This window comes from Trichogramma pretiosum, unplaced genomic scaffold, assembly GCF_000599845.2.
Source record: "Trichogramma pretiosum strain Unisexual culture from Peru unplaced genomic scaffold, Tpre_2.0 scaffold3, whole genome shotgun sequence".
Classification (NCBI taxonomy): domain Eukaryota; kingdom Metazoa; phylum Arthropoda; class Insecta; order Hymenoptera; family Trichogrammatidae; genus Trichogramma; species Trichogramma pretiosum.
In genome coordinates, this window is record NW_019641698.1 from 2816664 (window position 1) to 2839565 (window position 22902).

The 22902-nt window shown below is 41.0% G+C and overlaps 1 protein-coding gene across 1 annotated transcript in view; it reads left to right on the plus strand.

The window, feature by feature from the left end:
* The first annotated feature begins 4577 nt into the window (after window positions 1-4577).
* LOC106650314 (BMP-binding endothelial regulator protein) overlaps window positions 4578-22902 on the plus strand; it is a 34716-nt gene continuing 16391 nt past the window's right edge. Inside the window, exon 1 of the mRNA XM_014368243.2 lies at window positions 4578-5157. The gene's annotated coding sequence lies outside the window, so the exon portion shown is untranslated. The remainder of the gene's footprint in view (window positions 5158-22902) is intronic.

The following is a 22902-nucleotide window of genomic DNA, read 5'->3' on the forward strand; positions in this document are numbered from 1 at the left end:
TCCTGATTTGTCCATACAACCTAGCATTAATTTTTACACACGCACAATACAACGCGCACTTGTAATTTTTACACATGGCACAATCCAACACGTACTTACAAAGTAACACGCACAATACAACACGAACTTGTAAATAAACGCGGACTCGTAAACTGAATGTTCGCGTCGCGACTAATTTGACAGATCACGCAGAGTCGCCAAGGTAACCAATCAATATATATGAGCGATGTATATGATAAGCGCTCGATACATGGGATACGCGTTCGGAAAAATTGTGGAAAAAAGTCATTCGGGAAAAAAGTTATTCGGGAAAAGCGCTTCGGGAAAATGTCCGTATACCAATATATCAAGCGAAAATTGGCCCTTTGGTCAGAATTGCGCGCATGAATCATGATCTATCTGGTATTCCGCGCGCGCGCGCGCGCATACTCGCTTAAGCGCAGCTGCCGAGCACTGCTGCACTGCTGCACACAGCGACTCATGAATAAATTCAATTTCGTTGTACGAGCGCGTAAAGTTGTCAGTGCCTCGCGTGCGTTAGCATAGTTGCGCGCGGGCCACAGACGCACGCGCATATATCGACGTTTGATTTGTCTCGCGAGCTTAAGTGCATAAGTGTGCGTGCGTTTGCGCGTATGTATGTGCGTATGCGCCGCCATCGTCGTCGTGCCTCGGTCGCTGCGTCGCGCAGCTATATGGTCGATGATCGTATATATGCATTTTCTCGCGTGTGCATTATTCGCTGCGGAGCGCCTCGGTATATATACGTACGAGAGCGCTTCTTCGCGCAATTGTCCTTCTCTCTCTCTCTCTCTCTCTCTCTCTCTCTCTCTCTCTCTCTCTTTGCGTGCTGTACGCGAGTCTCGAGACGAAGACGACGACGACTACGACGACGAGAAGAAGAAGAAGTGTCCTCTCGAGTGCCAATGCACTTTAGCTTTGTATAAGCGAAGTAAACGCAACGACAAAAGAGACGCAAAAAAAAAAGTAGGGAGAAGGAAGAAGGAAAAATGCTCGACTATATCTCGCGCGAGCGAGAGAGAGATTTAGTAGTGCGCAGCTAGTATCTCTCTCTCTCTCTCTCTCTCTCTCTCTCTGTGCTTGGCGCAGTAGTGCGTGTGCCGCTGCAGCTGCGTATAAATGCAGTTCAAGTATATGCGTGTACGGGACGAATACATTATATAAGACTCTTGATGTGTAAACAGGAAGAACGTATTACGTGTTAATAATGAAAAAAAAGTCCCACGAGGACTCGAGACGTATCGAGTCCATGCGATTATAATTGTAATTAACAGGGCGCGAGGGCGACCTATACCATTGACTGTCCCAAACTTCGCCAGTATAATACGCGCGATTGACGGAATCGATGTACACGAGGACAAAATGTACATTGATCCGATTTTACATGTGGCAGAATATTTTACGCGTGCATAAAATGCATCGACGTAATAATTATAAGCGCGAACGAGTCGCAGCTACCGGTATATACTTGCATCATATCGATGTACAGCCGCTGAGAGCTGCCTTAACGTATAAATTACATCGAGAGATGGGTATCCTCCTCGATCGATCGATGCATTTTTAATATCTCTCTCAGGCACGAGCGCCCGTGTACCCGCTCGCCCGATTAATTTGTCGCGCGATCCTTGGAGACCGTGCGTTAGCAGCAAAAATTTTTGCAGCGTCGCGTTTTCAACTTTTTTTAAGGGATAATTTATGTGTATTTGATTTTAGTACTTCTTTGATTTCTGCATGCGCGCGATGAGCGTAAACGTGATAAAATGAAAAAAATAAAACTTTTATAAATGTGACACGATTGATAATTTATACCTCGCAGAGTTAAGGTCAATTTATCGGTATATCTGATGGTTTTCGTCTGAAAAAATTGAAGATGCGAATCCAACAATAATGGACAGCTCGATTTGTACACCTAAGATTTTTTTCAATGTAGGGTAGTCATAGTTGAAGTTCTCTGTAACGTACTCGTGTTGCATATACAAGTGCACCTATATGAATACCATATACATACGAGTGGCTTTTGATTTAAAGAGGTTCAATTCTTACGAAAAAATTTGTGTAGTGAAAATAAAAATTACGATTATGATGAATTGCAACATCTAATGAAAAAAATGAACCCTTTTCATTGAAAAATAATGATAACACCATAACAAATATTCCTCTGTTCATAATAATTTTAAAATCAAATTTATACGTATAGCAAAATAATTCTTTAGTACTTGATTATGTAATAAAAAACATAATAATAAATGTGGTGCGTATAACACATTTTATTACTAATACGAGAAGCTAAGTAATGTACTATTATAAAATTTGACTTGTCGTACGAGTTCGTTACTTTCACTGTCTATTACAAGATTTTGAGATTAGCACAGGAGTAAAAGTAAACAAAGCGACTTGAAGAATCATATTCGCACAGCATTTCGTGCTCGTCAATATCTTAAGCCATACATTTTATAGTTAGCTCATCGTCTACAGATGTCGCATCGTCAACCCGCAAGTAATAAAATACATCTGCAGTGAATATACAAGAAAAATAAAACTACGTAGTCTTCACATGTTTTCGTCGTTGAATTTGGGAGAAAATTAGTTGGTCTTCTGTTTTTTACTATCTCGATGCATAAGTAAATATCTCCCTAGGAAATGTAACTTAAATGTTTACTCTTTATAGTTCACGTGCATGGATAAACAAACGAAAATAAGAATATAATTATGTATGAGATCGAAATAACCTATAGAATCTTCACAAAAAAATTTTCATGATTATCGCAGCTTCTATCTTTTCGTTACTATAACCGTGCGAAATTTCATAATAAGTTACGAAAAGTATTGCTCTTAATTCATGTGATTATATTCGTATGGTGCGTCTTTGTATACATTAAATGAATACGGTCAGTAAATAAATTTTTTGGTTCTGCCTGAAAATGTATTAAGCATTGGGCATGCTCGTGCATGTACCCAGAGTGTGAGTAGGATTATAGCTCAACGAATGACTTTGGAGCGACAAGCGCTTTTGACATGTACACAAGTAGTGCTGTGCGTTTCGGAGGGAAGATTCACCCCAGGAAACGAGTGCATGACTGTCAATGAATAACATCCTTTGGCTTGGAAATTTTTCATAATGAAGCTGTAGGAATTTTTTTTTATAATTTAATAATTTTTTAACAATATATTCAAATCTCTTCTTAAAATTAGAAATGTTACTTCTTCGTAAAATGAAAATTGTTGGAGTCAGATTTTTTCTTATACTCTGCGTGAAGCATTTTTTCCTCACTCGCGTTTTCTGGTATTTTACGTTTTTCTATAAATGCGTTCACTGTGTCGCAATTTTTAGAGCTTATAGTTTGAGCTGCGATGTCACAAGTACTGACTTTTTCAGAAAAAGCAAGAAATTCAAAGTAAAAAATCTGACTGAAATAGTTTTTTTCAGAGGACAATACATTTTTTTTGAATTTACTTTTTAGCTTTATATCGATCAACTGAAGTTAGTTTTTGACTCATTTGAAACTCGCGAGCAAGTCAGCGGGATAAAATAGTCGGTGTCGCAGATAGCGACAATTTACCCCCCTCGGATCTTTACGAAACGTGTTGTGTGATTGCATTATTATATGTATGTATGAATAAGTTGAACACGTAATGCGTTGGCATAAAAGCCAAGCGCGGATATCACAATCAAGTGCGATCTTCGTCATCGTTCCGATCGGCTCGGCTCCCCGACTCTGCTCCCTCGTTTCACCGGATTCGCTCCCCTGCTCCGAAAATTGTCGTACGCTTGTATACACGCGCCCGAACATGTATACATAATTCGCTCGTGCCACAGAAAGGATCTTATTGGACTGCGTATACTCCGTCGAATATAGTCATAGCAAATGTCATTTTTAAAAAGAAAGAGTGGGAGAGAGAGAGAGACAGAGAAGATTTTTGCCCCTTTACGGAAGTGTGTATAGCTTCTTCTCTGTCTCGCGCAGAACTCGTGCATCAGCCTCGAATCGAACGAGACAGAGAAAGAGCAAGAGAGAGAAAGAAAGAGAGATCGGGTACATTAAACATTTTCCTCCCTCTCTTTTTCTCGATCTCTCGCGCTCTCGGGATCGCGCAACAAGCAGCGGCGGCAACTCTCCGCACGCGCTCCAAACGGTAGATAGCTCGGCTTCGTCGAGTGTGTGCCTGTGTCTGTCTGTGTATAAGTGTGCGCCAAGAGCGAGAGCGAGAGAGAGAGAGAGAAAGAGAAAAACACTAGGAGAAGGCGCAGTGGCTGGTTGCCGATGCCAGTGCAGGCGCAGCTGACGCGCGAGACACTTCCATATACATCTATATGGAGCAGCAGCAGCAGCAGCAGTAGCAGCGGAGCACGCGCAGCTTTGATCCGCCACACGCACTCCACTCGCGCGCTCACACACAAACACACATACACTCACTCACACTCACACTCACTCACTCTCACAGCGAGGCGGGCGCTCATACGCAACGACGACGACGACGACGACGATCGAGCTTGTATATTATAGTCTCTCTTAACTCGTCCGAGTTGCAGTCTTACTCGTGTAGCGAGAGCGAGAGCGCGCGCGCGCCACGACTCGCGGAACCGGAGTCACTCAGTCGTTGTGCTATATATACAACTACTACTATATATCGCACATATATCGAGAGAGAGAGAAATACATAACGCTGCACGCAAAACTGCTTGTATAGTGTATGTACACACATTCGTATATGCGCACCCCGCGCGAGTGCAATGATCAGGCCGCTCTGCGCCGCGTCAACGCCGCCGCCGCTGCATTTACTAGTCGACACCACTTGATGCGATTTAGGCAAGAGACAGCCTGACGAATTCATTCATCGTTCCAGGCTGATTTAGTTGCCGATCGATGCCATGATCGATCGCTTCGCTGCGCCGGACAGTCATTTCTTATTATCATTATCCAATTTGACTAAGAATCGTGCGCTGCAGTGGTAGTAACTGCGATCGAGGTTTTTAGTGCATCCGCGTGTGTAAAGCCAGTTATTTTGTTTGATTCAAGAGAGTAGAAAAATTTCGTTAATAGTGAGTATCATCGGTTGAATTCCAGCAAGTGCAGCTATAAGGAGTGATACACAACTGCGGGCGACGGAGGCAAATCCGACGGCCGACTCGACAGGGTGAGTGAGAGACGGAGAAACAATTTTTTCCTCTTCGTCTTCTTCTTCTTCTTCGCTGTTCTTGTTGTTGTTGCTGCTGCTGCTGCTTGTAACGCGAGATTATTATTGTCGGCAAAAAAAAGACATCGGGGTCGATTGCGGCACGCGCGTGCCACGGCTTATACGCTAAAACCGCGTTTATCTCTTTAAAAAGCGCGTACATATTAACGCATTACACGTAAAATGTACAGCGAGAGGAAGGAACTTTCCGACGATCGGCGGAATAATAACAAATGTTTGTTGAAGCGACGTCTAAGCGCTCACTCCTCTTAGCGCTCGATCTTTGATACCGATTATTGGACGCGCCGTTGCCGTTACGCGCGTGTGTGTGTGTGTGTGTGTGTGTTAGTGTGCGATACGTAAGTGTGTGTCACTGCACCTCGAGAGACCGACGCCACCGCGTATTGTTGTCGATGTTACAAATACACAATATATAATATTGCATACGCTTATATACTTGAAAACCGATACGCGATACGTTCGTCTCCGATCGAGACGTGTATTGTACACGCACACCACCAGCTCAGACACACATGCTTCTGTTTTCGCATGATAAGACGTGACGATATTTTGCAGCGAACGTCGAGCACGGCCATTAACGATCTCTAGGAATCGAACGATTCATTGTTTTCTCACTCTTTCTCTTTCTTTCTTGAAGTGATCGCTTCGAGCCAACGAACGAGCGAGCGAACGAAAAAAAGATCGACGATAGCCCTCCGTGCGTATGGGCAAATAATACACGCATAAGCGTATAACGAGAGAGATGTGCTGCAGAGTCGTTTCACGAGGCTTGATTGATATTGCGTGTAAAGAGAACTGCCCAACTTCGAAACAATTTACAGCTGATATTGTCCGCGATTTCGATCTTCGATCTGTTGGCGCGCGCTCGCTCACCGACTCTCGGAAAGATTAGATTATTATAATAAAAGTCAGCGACGCGATACAGTCATCGTGCAGAGGGACACGATACTAATAGACGGGGATTTGTTTCACATAGATCGCTTATAGGCACGAGCCAACTATTTCAAGTAATATATCCATGATTTTTTTTCGAAAAAAAAAAAAAAAAAACTAGCGACAGAGCCGAATACGATGACTGATTGGTTCCACAAAATCCGAACATTTTCAAAGTATTATACGTAAAATAATACGAGCTCTATATGAGTTGTGTATTTTTAAGGTTGTATCGCAAAAGTTTAACCATGTTCACGCGTGAGCTAATTTTTCCGTCAAACATACGCATACGCAAATCGTTTTTTCCCACTCGAGCTATCCCGAAATATGCAGAATACACGGTAATCGATTTGAACGCGACTGCCCAAGCGTTTATTTAATACGATTCATCCAGTATGAATCAAAAGAGGTGCTAACAAATAAAAATTTTAACATTTGTAATAATAAAGAAGAGAACAATCGTCCGCGAGTTGAATTGTGCGCACTTGCATATTTCACGGGCTCGCGAGCGACTAAAAATCATCCTGTCGAACTTTATAATGAAACGAGAAAATTCAAATCGTCGCCCCAGCGCAGGAAGGTATCTATTTCCAAGCTGCAGCAAGAAGGATACTTACTCGCGCGCAGAGGCAAAAAGGTATCTAACTCGAGCGCAGCGGCAAAAAGGTATCTAATTCGAGCGAGAAGCAAAAAAGTAGCTTATTCAAACGAAGTGGCAAGAAAGTTTTGACGGGCCGAATTTAGGTTGGCAACGGAGCCGTAAATGATAAAATTTTGTTTTGTATTAGAGCAAAAAAGAGGAAAAACATTTGAGCTAGTGTAATGAGTTTCATCTATTTGAAATGCGAGCAAACAAATCAATCTCGCCGCGATTTCGACTCAATATGCCTCTTATGGAGAACTTTCTATGTTCTGAGAGTAGTAGAAGTTATCGGCTTTACATATAGCTTTGAATTAAACGTTGAATGTTGAATGTTGAAACAAAATTTTATCATTTACGGCTCCGTTGCCAACCTAAATTCGGCGCGTCAAAACTTTCTTGCCACTTCGTTTGAATAAGCTACTTTTTTGCTTCTCGCTCGAATTAGATACCTTTTTGCCGCTGCGCTCGAGTTAGATACCTTTTTGCCTCTGCGCGCGAGTAAGTATCCTTCTTGCTGCAGCTTGGAAATAGATACCTTCCTGCGCTGGGGCGACGAAATGAAAAATACAAGACGTATACGCGAAGAGTATAACGATGCTCCTAGACTAGGATGTAGATGTAGTCACATTTTACTCAGAGGCTAGGCGAGAGTAAACCAGTCATTCGCTTGCTACCGACATCTTTATTTTTTTTTCTTTTGGGTTTAAGATATTTAGAGTAAAATGACACTGAAAAGAGAAAATCGACTGCTCGACCGATGTACTTGTGTTCGTAATTTGTAAATACACCGAGACAATTGCAGGATTTTGTCTTCTTTTGTCATCTCGTGCCTTTGCGGCTAACAAAAGATACGGTTTAACGCTCGATGTTCGTAGCAAAAGTGAAAGAAAAAAAAGCTTACGATTATACTCACGGCTCCGCTGTTCATTCTCCTATTTGCCTATATAAACACGTTAATTTTTTCATTGCCTTTTTGTAAGCTCATGCGTGCGAGGAAAACAATACTTTATTACGATATATGAATTCTTCGATTCGCAAGCGGCGTATTGAAGGTATCGTAAAAAGTATACTTGCAATGGAGAAAAGAAAAAAAAAGCGAAAAAGTAAATAACACTGAGGGAGAGAAAAGAAGAGTCACGCGACGATGCTGTGTCGTGCTGCAACATCGGCAGCAGTAGCAGTTGCAGCAAATGGAATAATCTGTTGACGATTGTGTGTAAATATACACACATTAAAAGGAGGATAAAAAGCTCATCGCGTAACGCGCGCGCGTGAGCACGGCCTGTTATGGCTCTGTACATGTAAATTAATAGGCTCATTCCTGTCGATACCTTTTCATATACCAGACTCGCGTGTACACTACAGCGTAGCGAAGCTTCTTTCGAATCCACCTTTGCCATGATTTATCGAAGTGCCTCTCGAAAATAATGTCTGTGTATACAAATGGCTTTGTCAATGATGTTAATAGAATGGCGATGTGAAGATAGAAAAAGAGCAGGAATCGGGCTGCGTTGCCTATAACTATTACAGGATTATAAATGTACTTAAAATTGCGAATTTACTTAACGTTTGATGACAAAGACGATGATGAACAAATCGATCGATCAATGCGAGAATCGCTTCCCTTAACTACGATGTGATTTTATAGAAATTAACTTTCTAAACACTTGTCTATAGAGTCAACTTGAATATTTTGATGTACCTATACTAGCTTGGCTGCACAAGTCGCGAGTCAACCGATCGTTGGGTGTCGCGTGCGAAACAACTCATCTCTTGGCTGTTTTATTTTTTTATCAGATGACGAATTATTTAAACACTCGATCGAGGTTTTGTCTCATTCTCAATCCTCATCTCAAACTGAAAATAACGGAATTTAGGAACTCGGAATAATGCGTATGTTAAAAAAGTTCGAGTACGTAAGTGTTATTATGTCATACACGAGTAAATGTACGAGCAAAAATTACAATTTGTCTCAGGCGTGATTTTAGATAAAAATCGTATTAATATATGGCATAGGCGGGCGTATTTGCCGGAATATCGGAACTGGCCATATTATAAGAAGTGCGTTACGCGCGCGAGCTGCCAAGTGGATATAAATTCCTTATTTCTCCCTGTGCTGTACACATATATTTTTGTTTCGGTTCTCTATATCATTCGTAAACATCGTCTTTGGGCCGTTTAAAAAAAGTTTACTCGTCTAACAATATGGTAATGATTCATACGATTTTAAATGCCTTCTCTCTCCGTCTCTCATTCTAGCTTTTTCTCATTTTTTATTTATTATTTTTTTCGACGAATCGAATTCTGCGCGCGCGGCAAAGACAAAATATATGGAATCGCGCTCTATACACACGACTCGGTGGCAATCGGACACACGGCTCCGGTGGACAATTTATCTCGAGCCCGCAGTTATAAAATTTGTCAAAAAAAATGTACACCCAATTTGTTAAATGAAACGACGATTTTACGGACGAGCCATCGGGGCTTGATACTTCACGCAAAATTTGTATATGAAATACCGATTGTCATCCGTGCAGCTCTTGAACAATTTTGTATTTTTTTTTCAAATATAAAAATATACATAGAGAATCGTAAACTCAGCGAGGGATATACTGCGACAAGTTCCCGTTGTGCTTTTCTTGCGTCCGAAGAATTTTTTTGGCCGAGCTAACGTCCCTTTTAATCCATACGCTTTATAAAAATACTCCGTTGCACAGCGTGTATTATCAATTTCAAATTGCAAATATTTTACGCGCGTTCGCGAATGGGATCCATTCAGAGAACCGAGCAGCGCGGCGTGCATTTTTCGTGTAAATTATTACATGTAGGCCAATCGCAAATTAAAGAAAGTGGGCTAGAGAGGAAGAAAAAAATTTGGGATATTGCGTATCACTTGTATGTGCTGTGTGTGTAAATAAAACACATGTAACTCCCGGTCGTGTGACACAGTGCGCGGCGATAGCAGAAGAAGAAAAAAAAATCTTGGTCGATTAATTATACACACATCGCGATGCAATGCTCAAGAGAGACAGATGCGAGAGAGAGAAGAGTATAGTACTCTGGTTTCCTTTTTTTGGTATTTGACTCACTCGAGTCGCTCTCTCGTGTAATATGCATATATAAACGTGCTCACACACACACACACACACACACACACACACACACACACACACATATCCACAATGCAGTTGTGTACATTTTCTCTGGCGCCATCGGGGTTTTTCGCGTGTTTGCGAAAAATCTTGTTTTTCGACCAAGGATTATTATTACTATACACCGATATATACGTCGCGATCGCTGCTGCAGTGTATGTTTTTGGTGCCATCTTTATATACGTAGGATATATACATCGAAGCACGCGACGCCTCATATATGGCACGTATATCTCGGATATGGTCTCTGTCTTTTTTTTTTGCATCCTCCACTCGGTCGGTGCACAGTCGAAGCGTCGCAAGCGTTATATACATAAAGCTGATTTTTTGTAATCCTCTTTTTCTCGTTCATCTGCGCGCGCGCCACAGCAGTGCTCGTTATAAATTCGCGTTTAAGCGAGGTAATATAAGGTGTATCGGTAGCTCGATTCAGTAAGGGATTAGCCGCTAGTTAATCCATAATTATGTCAGCGTAAGTCTACACGCACGCGCGCGCACACACACACACAGAGGCAGATATTATAGACAGACAGAGGCGCGCGAGCAAAGATCTTTTTCCGTAGCCGTCACCAGCGCCGTCGGTGCCACACTGCGCTGCTGTTGCTGCGATTTTGTGCTATTACTTCTCGCATCGTATTTAATGATTCATGATCGCGCGTGTGCGAACGTCGAGATCGGCGAGCAAAATCACGACATTGCACGTAATACGTGCATACACACACACACATACGCGTACGCCTTTATTAACTTAGTCTCCTCCACACTTGCATCACGATCGGCGCGTGTAGCGCTACACACAACATCCTTTAAACATTTTTTTATTGCTTCGTTTTTTTCTTGTTTTGTTTTTTATTCTTTTTCATTATTAAACTCGATACGTACACGCACAAGGTCTCGATATTTTGATATTCCACGGGCATGAATATTATTGTAGCATTTCCTTTGGATACGTGACATATACAAGTATACAATGTTATATAGTTTAGCACAAGTCACGCGTATTATAGCCAGCGCTGATAAGGCTCGAGTTTACGTAGCAGTGTGTGTGTCGAGGGATCCTGCAGTCGTGTCAGCGAAAAAAATCGTAATCTTGCACCTTTGTTATAATAACACACAATTGGGAATAATTTGAATATGAACAGCAGCAGCGGGGAGATTTTATACTCGCGCAAACGGCACGCGCGTCCACGCCTAATAATATAATAGCTGCGAAGCCAAAGAAAGAGATTCCGGGTAAGTGACGTCCTTTTCCAAATGAACGAAATCAATACGAACATTATACATACGGCAGATAGTATTATTTGCGTGTCGCGCGCAGAGATTATTTTTTCTTCGCGGGCGTTTTTTTTAAACTTTACTTCGAGATGGATTCTATCGCACGCAGATTACATAGACCAGCGCATCGTCGTTTGTGGCTACTCCCTAATGTGTTACGGGCATCGTATTGTAAGTTCGACGCTCGTGTCGCGATAAACTTTTGACGAATGTACTCGTCGCAAATAATATGCCGCATCGTAGCCATACACGAGCGTCTGCATCCAATAAACGTCTCGTCCAGATTACGCTCGAGATCCGCAAGCGGCACTCGGAATAGTGTCGTGCATTATACGGCTCTCGATTATATGCAGCTACGGCGACAAGTCGATCGTGACACTTGGCGAATTATCGACCATAACACAGATCGGGTGTCAAATAATGACGAAGAAACTGCACCGCGCTGCAGCTCCGGGCAATGGCACCCTATATACACGGTTCGTTTTCGCAGAATTCGCTTCTTTTTTCTTTCTTTCGTTTTTGCTGCTGCTGAGAGAGTCTTTGACAACGGATCTCGTCTGCGACGTTTGATAGCTCCGTCGACGCAACCGATCTTCGCTCGTCGCGTATACGGACGAGTACGCTCGCGTTCATCACCTGATACATGCACACGGAACTGCTTCTGTCAAAGGTGTTTCTTCGATTTTGTCACGTTCCAGTGAACGATGCACTTGCTCGTAGTAGACGCCTTTCTCGGTGCGCTTGGATGTCCTCCCATTATTACTTGGCAAAGATCCGTTGAAAAACAATTTTTTCACTGTACTTCAATGACGTAATCTCGTGTCAATAAAAAAGTAATCGTGTATTCTTCAGCTGGATATTTTATTCTATACTTGTTTATTAAAGATAATGGTTGTTGAAGCTCAGCGTTTTATATGCTCTATACACGTATACATTTTCAATGAGCGAACACATGTTTCCTCGGAAGATAATACGTCTTTCGCGTATTATCCTCGTTCATCGTGATCGGCAAGGGTGACAACGTAACGACGCGATGAATCTTTTGATTTTACGATAAAATAATTGACCAAAAATCTTGCTCTCTTGTGGTATAGATTAAATTGGTTGGGCTCTCAAGAAAGGGGGTCTGGTGATACTAGTTTTCCCCATAGAATTATCATTTTCGTATAGGAAAATGCAAAATTGCCCGTTTAGTTTGTATTTAATATCTAGCATTGACTTATACAATTATTTTGACTTTATCACTTGCAGATTTACAGATAATAGGTATTCGCCATCTAGTGGTGAAGGATGGTATTAATTATGTTTGAATTTCCATGAATTATTTTTTTACTTAATTAATGTTAAAGGTAAATTAATATTAAAACATCATTATTCAATCGAAATGTTTAATTTGACTTTGAATTATAGATATAAATTGTTTTGTTCATGTTGGCATTAAAATTAACATATGTACTGATGCATTCGTTTTCAACGAAGATTTCATGAAAAATAAAATTCAGTATCGGTTGCTTTGATTTTGATATCAGAGTTTACGCTAAATCGGAATTAAATATAAATGTTTTTTAATAATTCAAATAAGCAAAAAAATAGAGAGTTCGCGTTAAACCCCGTTGTGCGTTAAAATTGTCAAGACAGAGTTATTGTCGTGGCGTTCACAAGGTATACACTACGCATACGGCACTCGATTATTGTTCGATAGTACGAGAAACGCATATAATAAATGAAGTTAAGGGCAGACGCGCAGAGATAAAGACGATCATTGCCGCTCGAAATCGTCGAGCCTCCCAAAAGACCGCGGATTGATTTATATTTACGGGTATCGAGATTAGAACCGGGCTGCAAGTCGCGGATTTACGCCGTATTACAGCGAATACGTGCGCCACGAAGAGGAAAGAACAAAAGGCCAAAGTCGAAAGCGCGTCTGTATAACAGAGTTGTCTCGTTTTGGTCGAATGACCATATGAAAGAGAGAGAAAAAGAGAGTTAAGATATTACAAAGCTTCGGCCAGTGAAATAGAGAAAGAAGTCCTCGACCGGAGAGAGACTCGCATACACACACACATAAGCGCTACACATTAGATATGTATGGTTAAGTAGATGGTCGGAGAAAGATACACGCAGGATACGCGTACTCGCTTGGAGAGGACTTGAAATATTAGGCTCGAGCGCGAGCGAAAAAGAGAGAGAAAGAGAGATGCACGCACGTCTGGGTAAATAAAATAAAGCCAGCAGCACAGGCCGCATCGAGCGAAAAAAAGCTTACGATATAGCCTTTCGATAGCTCTTTATAATGTTTTCGTATATCTCTCGCTCGGTCCTTTCCAAGTTTTTCTTTTTCTTTTGCCCTATTCCATTACCTGATACGTCTCTCTCTCTCTCTCTCTCTCTCTCTCGCTGTATCTCTCTTTTTTTCATTTCCTTTTTAATATATTTATATGTACGCGGGCGGCAGCGCGATATGGCATGCTTATATTAGGGCTTTTAAAAGCGCCGTATACTGGCGAGTATCTTTTTCGGCACCTTTGTTTTTGACTCTCGATCTGCGCACAGTCGTGCTCGCTCGCACACCGACCCTCTTTAGCGCCCCTACGTACGCGCGCGCGTCTACCTAAATTGCTCGAAGAAAAAAAAAATGAAACAAAAATTTGGCCGCGCTTGTGTCGACGATCGAAATTGATTAATTAATTATACTCGATAAGCCCCGTATCCGGTAAGATATAAATCGTATTTTTGTGTTTAACATTAATACGATTTATTTTCATTCTTGCCAACACGTTGAAAACTTAAATTTATAAGGCACACCACCAATTAATCTCGTCATCGGTTTCATAAATTCGTTGAGGCTAGATCGGCTTGAATATTCGACATTAAAATGTGATTTCCAGTTATAACGTGTCACATATATCATTGATGTTGGTGAAAAAAAAATGATAATTTTGTCTTAACTGATGTACTCGAGGCTTATAAATTTGTCATTTTTCGGTCCGTATACTTGAAGGAAAATCAGCTAAACGATCGCAATTTAATCGTATAGATAACAGGGCAAACATTACCGATGGATGGTTTGATTTCTCCCCAATAGTTGAGTAGATGTTGTTTGAGGCCCAAAGGTAGAAGATACATTCAACGTGAAGTTCGGGCTCATAAGCCAGTAATAAACCTTTTTTCCTTTTTTTATAATTTTCTAATGAATAATTATGATTGCACTCGAATAAACCCGTTAGTTCATCGTGTGCTCGAGCTGTGGGTAGTTTACAAGTTCGGCGCAAGTTGAACTGCAGCTCGCGAATCTGTTTTCCATGTGTTTTGCACGTACGTGCTCCCGTTTTGCTCTCTGTACTCGCTTATATTATATCATCTTCTTATACTATACGTGTTGAAGAATACGCGAGTATATTTATCAGACGCGAGATTTATACAATGTTCGCTCTCGTATTTATTGGGTCCATGTAATGCAAAACTTAGGGTGCTTGCTTTTTGTTATCTACCGCGTATAGGTAAACAAAAAAAAAGAGAGCTCGATCGGGAAAAATTCGAAAAGGAAAAAAAAAATTAAAGAAGCCGCGAGCCAAGTGCACTTTGAGCCGGAAAATCCACTGCGCGTACAGGGAGAAAGAGCGACAGGGTATGTAGCGACTATTTATGTACAATATTCGTCACGACAACGGACCAACGGGTATTTCCCCCGGCCGCGATCTCTCCTCTCTCTCTCTCTTTCTTTCTCTCTGTGCGCAGCGGCTCATATAAGAGGCGGCCGCGAGCGAGAGCTTCATTTATTTAGAATATTAATTTCACACGCGAGAGCCTTTGAGTGCGCTGGACGCGACGACGTGGTCTGTGCTTGCAACAAACATACACACACACACATACGTACTTACGCCAAATTCGTTTGTATTGTTATAAATTATCGTGTATAATATAAGCTTGTAACGTATACCGTAATCTAAAAGTCTCGGTTTTATCACTGCAGTGCGGCGCGGCGATGTCGCGCGCGGCTCTCAAAAGCCTATAGTGCATTCCTGAAATTCTCGCTCTCTTGAATTAAGAATCAAAATAACAAAAACAAAAAAATTAATGAAAAAATAAAGGTACAAAAGTTAACTTGGCAAATTCATCCGAGACGCGAATTAATGCGAATGTTGTATATACCCAAGCGAGCGCGCTTTATTATATTAAGATCTGCACATATACAGAACATCACGTTTACGGCTTTTTGACTTTAATACGCGTGCAAAAAAGCGTAAGGAAAAAAAAGAAGGGGTGCGAGATAAAGTGTGTGCTCGCGTATCGAAATCGACAAATGAATGGCTCGTTTTATCGCCATCTGAAAATTTTTTATCGACGGCTACGCATACATAATAAAATGCATAAACTGCCTGGACCGTATATTAGGAACGGCCTAACGAAATTTACAATATTTATCGGAATTTCCGATACTTTTGCTGCTATCCCTGCTTGAATTTACGTTAAATCAACGCAATCGATCGCGTTATATTTACCACTCGGCTTAATACTCGTTTTGCACGTGGTTTATGCTCTATATATACGAGTTTGTTCTCAGGCTGCTTGTATGTATACTCGTATGGCGCCTCGCTGTCCCTTGCCTTTGCTTTTATTGCTCTGTGAGGCGCGCGCGTGCCTCGCAGTGAAGGGATAGGAATCTTCATTTCGAGGTAGCTGCAACTGCAGCAGCAGCAGCAGCAGCAGCAGCAGCAGCAGAGTAAGTAGAGTGTTGAAAAATAACAAAGTAGAAACGATACGTTGCCGAAGAGTACGAAGATACGTACGGGTCTCAACTTGAGAGTTTCTCTTCTTGCATTCGATACATTTCATATACGGGGATAGGAGCCGAAGGTGCTGCGGTCCAGTGCAAAACGAAAGGTGTACGACGTATAGAAGTAAGTCAAGACTTGACGGACGTATTGAATAATGTCACGCTGCTGCTGCTGCCGCTGCTGACGGCGTATCCTTGCATGTTACACGTGTGCTCTCAAATCGATGCTTTTGCGGTTTCGCGAGGAAAAAAAAAAATTCATACGACGATACGAGTTTATATATCGATCGGCGTCGATGGTAACGCACGCCGTGGCTTTCCACGCGTGTACGCGCGCACGTTTGTATGCAGTACACGTATACAAAAGTTCGTCCTTGCCGATCGCGACCGTATACTTATATTTGTTAGCGGAATTCAAGGTATCGATGAGCGAACCAATCGAATTTATTAATTTGCGCGAGAGAAAAAAAATACGACGAGTTACGTAAACCCAATGGCATATTATCAATTTGTGTCTTGTGCCTGTGTGACGCATAAAACTGAGTAGTCGGTATACGCGCGACAAGATACTGAATCAACGCTTCTGCGTGTACGCGAGACTGCGATAATGAACGTTCTCAAAAAGTGAGATTGTCTTTGCCAGGATGATCGAATTTGGTCGTCTCTCTCGTCTCTTTTATGGATAAAAAATGCTCGGGGGAATTGCGATATATATTTGAAAATATTCCGCGCCTCTGCAAACAGAGCGAGACATTGTCTTAGCAGTTTCAGTATGTTACATACTCTTTCTTGCGAGGTACTTGCAAGAAAAATTTTTTTTTGCATACCTGACGATCGACGTACTCGTCGTCCATATATTTGTGCTGACAAACGCGCGGCAAATGTCAATGTGTTCCCTATATACACAATGCTGCGTGTATGAGCGGGTACAAAAAAAGCTCTGCAGGAGCGAGTCTGCGCGCGCCTGATAAGCAGATGACTCAAATGATACCTTGTGTATTTTTTCGCCTATCTCGCATACGGCTGTCTCCATTTAGGGCGTTTTTTTGATTAATTAATATGAAAAAGTCGAGAGGCGCAGCATTAAATTAATAACATGCCACCATTGTTAGCTTGAGCGAGCATATGTTACACGTCTCTATTCATATACTCAATTTAGAGTGTATTAACGATCGAGATATTTGGAAATTTTTTCGACGATGCGAATATAGCTATCTTGGACGTCTGTCTACAGGCCATATTTGACGTGACAATTGACAGGGGAGAAAAAGAGGAAATCGCACGCTAATTACATTTTCGGCGTAATCTGTGATGACTAATTTTTCACTCGTATACCACATAATTTCTTTTTTGTACTCTAAATCTGAACGAATGCAATTTAATGTAGGTCATATCATAAAAGTGTTGACAGTTAAAAGAAGACAATACAAACCAACTACTTACACTTAAAGAATACATTGGAAAATGATAATCCTAAAAATTTCAGCTTTCTAGGTCTAACCTTAGGATAGTTTAGAATTGAAATAAGGTCATTGGTCATTGAAAGACCATAACAGATTTGATAAATTTTGGTAATCGCTTACCATCAGAAACAATTTGACATATTAAACTAGCTCTTTAAGTTAAGTAAGCATCCACGCATTCATCCACAAAATTTGGCATTCATAAACGTGCGCTACAAATTTAGTAAAATGTCCGTCGCGATTTTTCAACACGTTTCCGTGCGCTTTGCACGCATGCTTATATTATTTTAACTACTGAAAAAAAAAGAAAAGCCGAACTATTTTGCGTACTGCACGTATGCACGGGTGAAAGCCCCAGAGGTAGCCATGCGCGGTGTGTCGTGCGGTCGCAGCGCGTTAAGAAAAAAAAGGAAGGGAGGGGGTAGAGGGACTGAAAAAAAAGAATTATACACCGAAGGATCGGTTGCGCACACGCGCGCGCAAGCTGGATTGAACTTGCAATCGTTGGCAATTACACGACTGGAAAGTCCGGATTTTGCTGTTGTCGTATTTATAGTCGCGATCGGCACGGGGCACATGCACACGTTGATTGATATAATCGCGAGTTATAAGAATATATGTATGTGTGTGTGTGTGTGTGTGTGCGTTATTATGAGCGAGTTGTGCTCGCGCGCGCGTGCGGCCGTATATATTAATTGATTTTACTTTTTAAAATATACGACTCGACGAATGTGTATCTGTGTTGTGTGTGGCACGATATGCGACCCACAGTGTTGCAGTTTCGTACACGTTTGTAATGAACTCGCAACGACAGGTGCGTACCGATCCTAAGCGCTCGCGTGATTCTTTAATTCAAAGAGTGAAAGTCAGCTTCTTCAAATGGCCCATATTTGGTCAAAATTATGTAATAATGAAAGAAGACGTCTGAAGCTCAATGTATTGCCGATCGCAAGCACATAAACGATCTCCATAGTCGATCGAGCGAAAAGTGCACTTGTAAACATAAATGCGTGCGCACTTGACTCGATGATTCGAGCTCGATATACCCACGTCTCATACGATACACATACCCCGAGTCTCGGTATTACGCTCGAAAGAAATCGTAGAAGAAGGCAATAAATATGACGGATATGTGGGTATAAAAAAAGGATCCGTATACAATTTTGACTTTTTACACCGATGCTAGACACGCTGTCACTTGTGTACGTCGTTACGCGCACTCTCAAAGAAAGCGTATGTTCGAAGTATGTACATTTACTCGCGATTCAAGCTCTTGTCTCGCGAAAAATAGATATAAAAGATATTTATGAACGCGTTAAAACGACACGCGTGTGCACAGTACATAAATGTATACAATAGCCGCTGTAACGACAATGTAAACCACGCGCTTCTCTGCATTTTTCGTGCATGGCTGGACTCGTTGCACATTGATGCATGTTCGCGCGGCTGCATCAGCTCTGCATACATACGGGGTATTTTATGTTAACTGCGTAATAGTCCAAAAATTGAAATATAAACTAACAAGGGAACCACCATGAAGCTCCCTGTTCTTGGAGCCTATTTTTAAGATAATTTTCTGTATAATTAATGAATCTTTACGATTTTTAATTTCGAAATAGACGAAATGCTTGAACGAAAAATGGCAATGAACAGAAAAGGCTTGGAATTTTTAAATGAACTCAAATATAATGGTAAAAATTATATTTAAAACCTCGAAAAAATTTAATTAAAAAAAATCAGATTCTATTTTTAGGGCTGTCGCAGTTGACACGATAAATCCCATATGTATAATGCGAGACCAAGTTGAAAAAAAAGAGCACGAGCGTATGAATGGCGCCTATAATACGTATGCACAGACACAATATCGTACCTACAATATGATACATTGCAGTGCACACTGCACACGCGTCGTCGTTGCGTGAGACCAGTCGCGCTGATCTAGTCGCAGAGCTAGAGATCAGACTTTCTGTCCTTCTTTATTTTCTTCATTTGCAACTACATATGTATGGTGTCGAAGAAACCTATAGGTCTTGAGCCATTATAAAACCCCAGCTGTTATATACTTTAAATCAACAAGGTGAAAATTATAATTTTAATCGTGCTGCCCTCGAATTGATTGCCACAACTGAATTGCTGACCCATTACAGGCAAAAATATTAGCATTCGAATATTTATCACAACGTATTTGATTCTCGATATTGAGGAAAAGCTCTTTAAATATAAGCAATATTGCATCCGATTTGTGGATTTATGGTACAATTGATGTAGTTTCATAAATATGTAGCAAGTGAATCGAGTTTGATGACAAATCGTCAATTCGCACGACGATCGAGCACACCCCAAGTAGTGCGCGTATATAATACATATACAATAATATGCTGCAGATTTGTTTATGTCCTCGTTAAAATTGTTTAGTCTATTGCTCGTCGAACGCGTCGTGTACATAAATATATAGTTTAGCTGAGTATGGAATGTTTATCAGGTTCTAGCGCGCAGTTGCTTGCTCACTCACTCCTTTCGCCCACGATGATAAATTTCGAATTCTCATTCCAAGGTACGCGTTTTAAATATTAAAACTGCTGCTGCTGCCAACGCGACAATAAACGACCTGCAACATTTATATAAATTAATATATTTACGCGCTCGAGGATCAACGAGTGCTCGAGAAGCTTTGCGGATTTCAAGGCGTTCACCTGGTGACGTTGGGGCATTTTCTTAAGTTTGCATGCGAGGTATGAAGCGCAAAAACTTGGGGATAATTTTCGCTGCTTCATGCGTAATAGCTGTGCGGCATGGAGGCCAATTGAAATATCAATCGATAAAAGTCGTGGCTCGCTGCTTTGCAAGTTAAAAGATCGGATCTTTGTAACAGTAAGCCAGTTGTATGGTCGAAAAATAAAAGATGAAAAGAACGATTGGCAATTTAGTAAGTGCACACGACAATCTGCGTTTTATATCCCTCGGAGTGCGCGGCTCATCGCTATGTACTCGTATTATATCGCGGCTAACCATCGTCAAGTCGCGCAATTCAAACAAAGCTCATATAAAAGTTGACAAAAAAAAAAAAAAAAAGAACGAGGTAAGAAGCAAGAAGAAGAAGAAGAAGAAAATTTGCACATGCATGTGTGTTTGTATATAGGAGAGCTCGTATAAGGAGCACGATCGAGAGCGGAGAGCTATGCAGTCATTAAAAGAGTCGGCGCGCGCGCTCGCTCGCTCGCGTTATATACCGACAATCGACGTATGCACGCCGCGCCATTAATTGGACACTATGTGCTCTCCGCGCGCTGCAGAGTTGCACACACATACACACACACACACACACACACACATACACACACACGTACGCGTGGCTCATATATAAAGAGATTCCCGCGAGCACCTCAGCCTCTCTCGTGCCTCTGTGTTTTGCGTCTCTGTGTCTGCTTGTATTTGTGTGTGTGTGTGTGTGTGTGTGTGTGTGTGTGTGTGTGTGTGTGTGTGTGTGTGTGTGTGTGTGTGTGTCTGTGTGTGTCTGTGTGCGAGAGAGAAAGAGAGACGATCGACCTCGAGGGGATATCCAAAGCGTCCTTCGCCTTCCTCTCGCGCATTCGTACTCTTACACACACTCTTGGCTACTGAACGCACCTCCTTACTTTTTCCGTTTTGGGCTCCTTTTATTTCATTATTTCCTTCTTTTTTATTTTTATTTACTTTTGTCTCGCGGCTCGAGTCTATAAATGCCTTCGCGAATTCGAGAGCAAGACAAAAGATCTTGACACGAAAATCGCGCGCGAGCAGAAAGCCGTTTATTGCATTGTGCTTGCAACTGCACAGATCGTTGAGCTATATATTAGGATGTCCCTCGTTTCCCAAGTTGCATGAAATTTTTTTCCTCAGTTTGCTTGATCATGAAACGTGAAAAAATTCGCCAGCTAAAAATCTTCAATATGGTCAATCAAACGTTCGCTAGTTGAGAAAGTCATGTTGCAACATGACTTTCATGGATGGAATTGTTCGGAAAATTCCGGATACGGACTGTTTGGCTGATTCTTTGATTTTCTCGTTTTATGCATTTTGCCCCCACCGTCATTATTTTCTTAGATGAAAAATAGTTAAAATTAAATAGATGACAGCGAAAATTTGAGAGCATTCGAAGAATGGAAAAAAAAATGTAAAAGTTATGAAAATGAGCAAAAATACATTGTTTCGTGTTTAGAATGTTTAAGAACTGTGTCTGTTGCCATTTTATTTTTCGGTCAGATAATTTGACGTGATTTAGCCCACAGCATATGAATGAATAGGCAATTTGAAAACTAATTGATTTTTTATTGATTTCTTCATCGCCCATACTCGACCGTGTTGCTCGCTTGCGATCGTAAATAGTGTATAGGTTGCAGCCAGTAAACGACCATTTGTCTTTAAATATAAAGATTGTATGCGATGACAGTAACATCTTATATAGTGTACCAGTAGTATTATTATTAGCATTTAAATGGAGAATTGATTTGGATATAGATTCAGTCTCAAGGGGTAACATCACTCAAAGATTCAAAAATGCAAAAATTAGAGATTTAATTTGGAAATTAACAATATATGTCTTAAAGCACACAGCTATTTACAAAAACCATTTTAAGTAATATTTTCATATTATTAATTGGAAATTATTGAATTTTGAACGTCATTCGTATTATTTTCTCTGTCCATTGTCTCGTAGATCTTTTCAATATTATGCATAATTACTTAGAAGTATACATTGCAATGAACCCGCAAGCGCAAAACATCTGTGCTTATAAATTAGCTAATATGAACAAGATTAAGCATCATTTTCTTGATTTGCTTACTGCTTCTCTTTCTTATTTCTGCTTGTGTTGGTCGTGTTTTCGAATTATAGATACACGCTTGCATGCATATATGCTGGTGCACCAACGGCGTATTTAACTTATCACCTCGCGAAGCGCTCATTAATTTGCAAGTATACGAGAATTTTTCATTTTTATGAAGTTCTTTTTTTTTTAATTTTTATTACTCTAATGACCAGTTCAATAAACGTCTTTTCCACGATTATTCGCTTAAATGTATTACTCCGCACGCAGACGTTACAGCTGCTCACGCTATCATCAGAGAGCGTATAAATAAACAAAAGGCAAAAATGCGGCACTGCGGTTTTTTGCGTGAAAGCCAGCTAAACCTCTTAGAGCTTTGGCAAGGATTCAGCTGGTGAATTTTCGACTAGACGCTAAACACGTTTGAGGATAAAAACGCGATGGTATGGACGTCGATTTTTTGTGCCACAACGGTGTCCTCCGGAGAATTTTCCATGTCGAGTGGATTTTGCGAGCTTTAATATTTTAACGTCTGGCGCGAGAGACATTTATTTATTTATATTCGTACGTTATAGCGTTTTTGGCTTGAGAAGATAAAAATGCTTTTGTGAAATTATGGTAGTTTTCTACACATTTT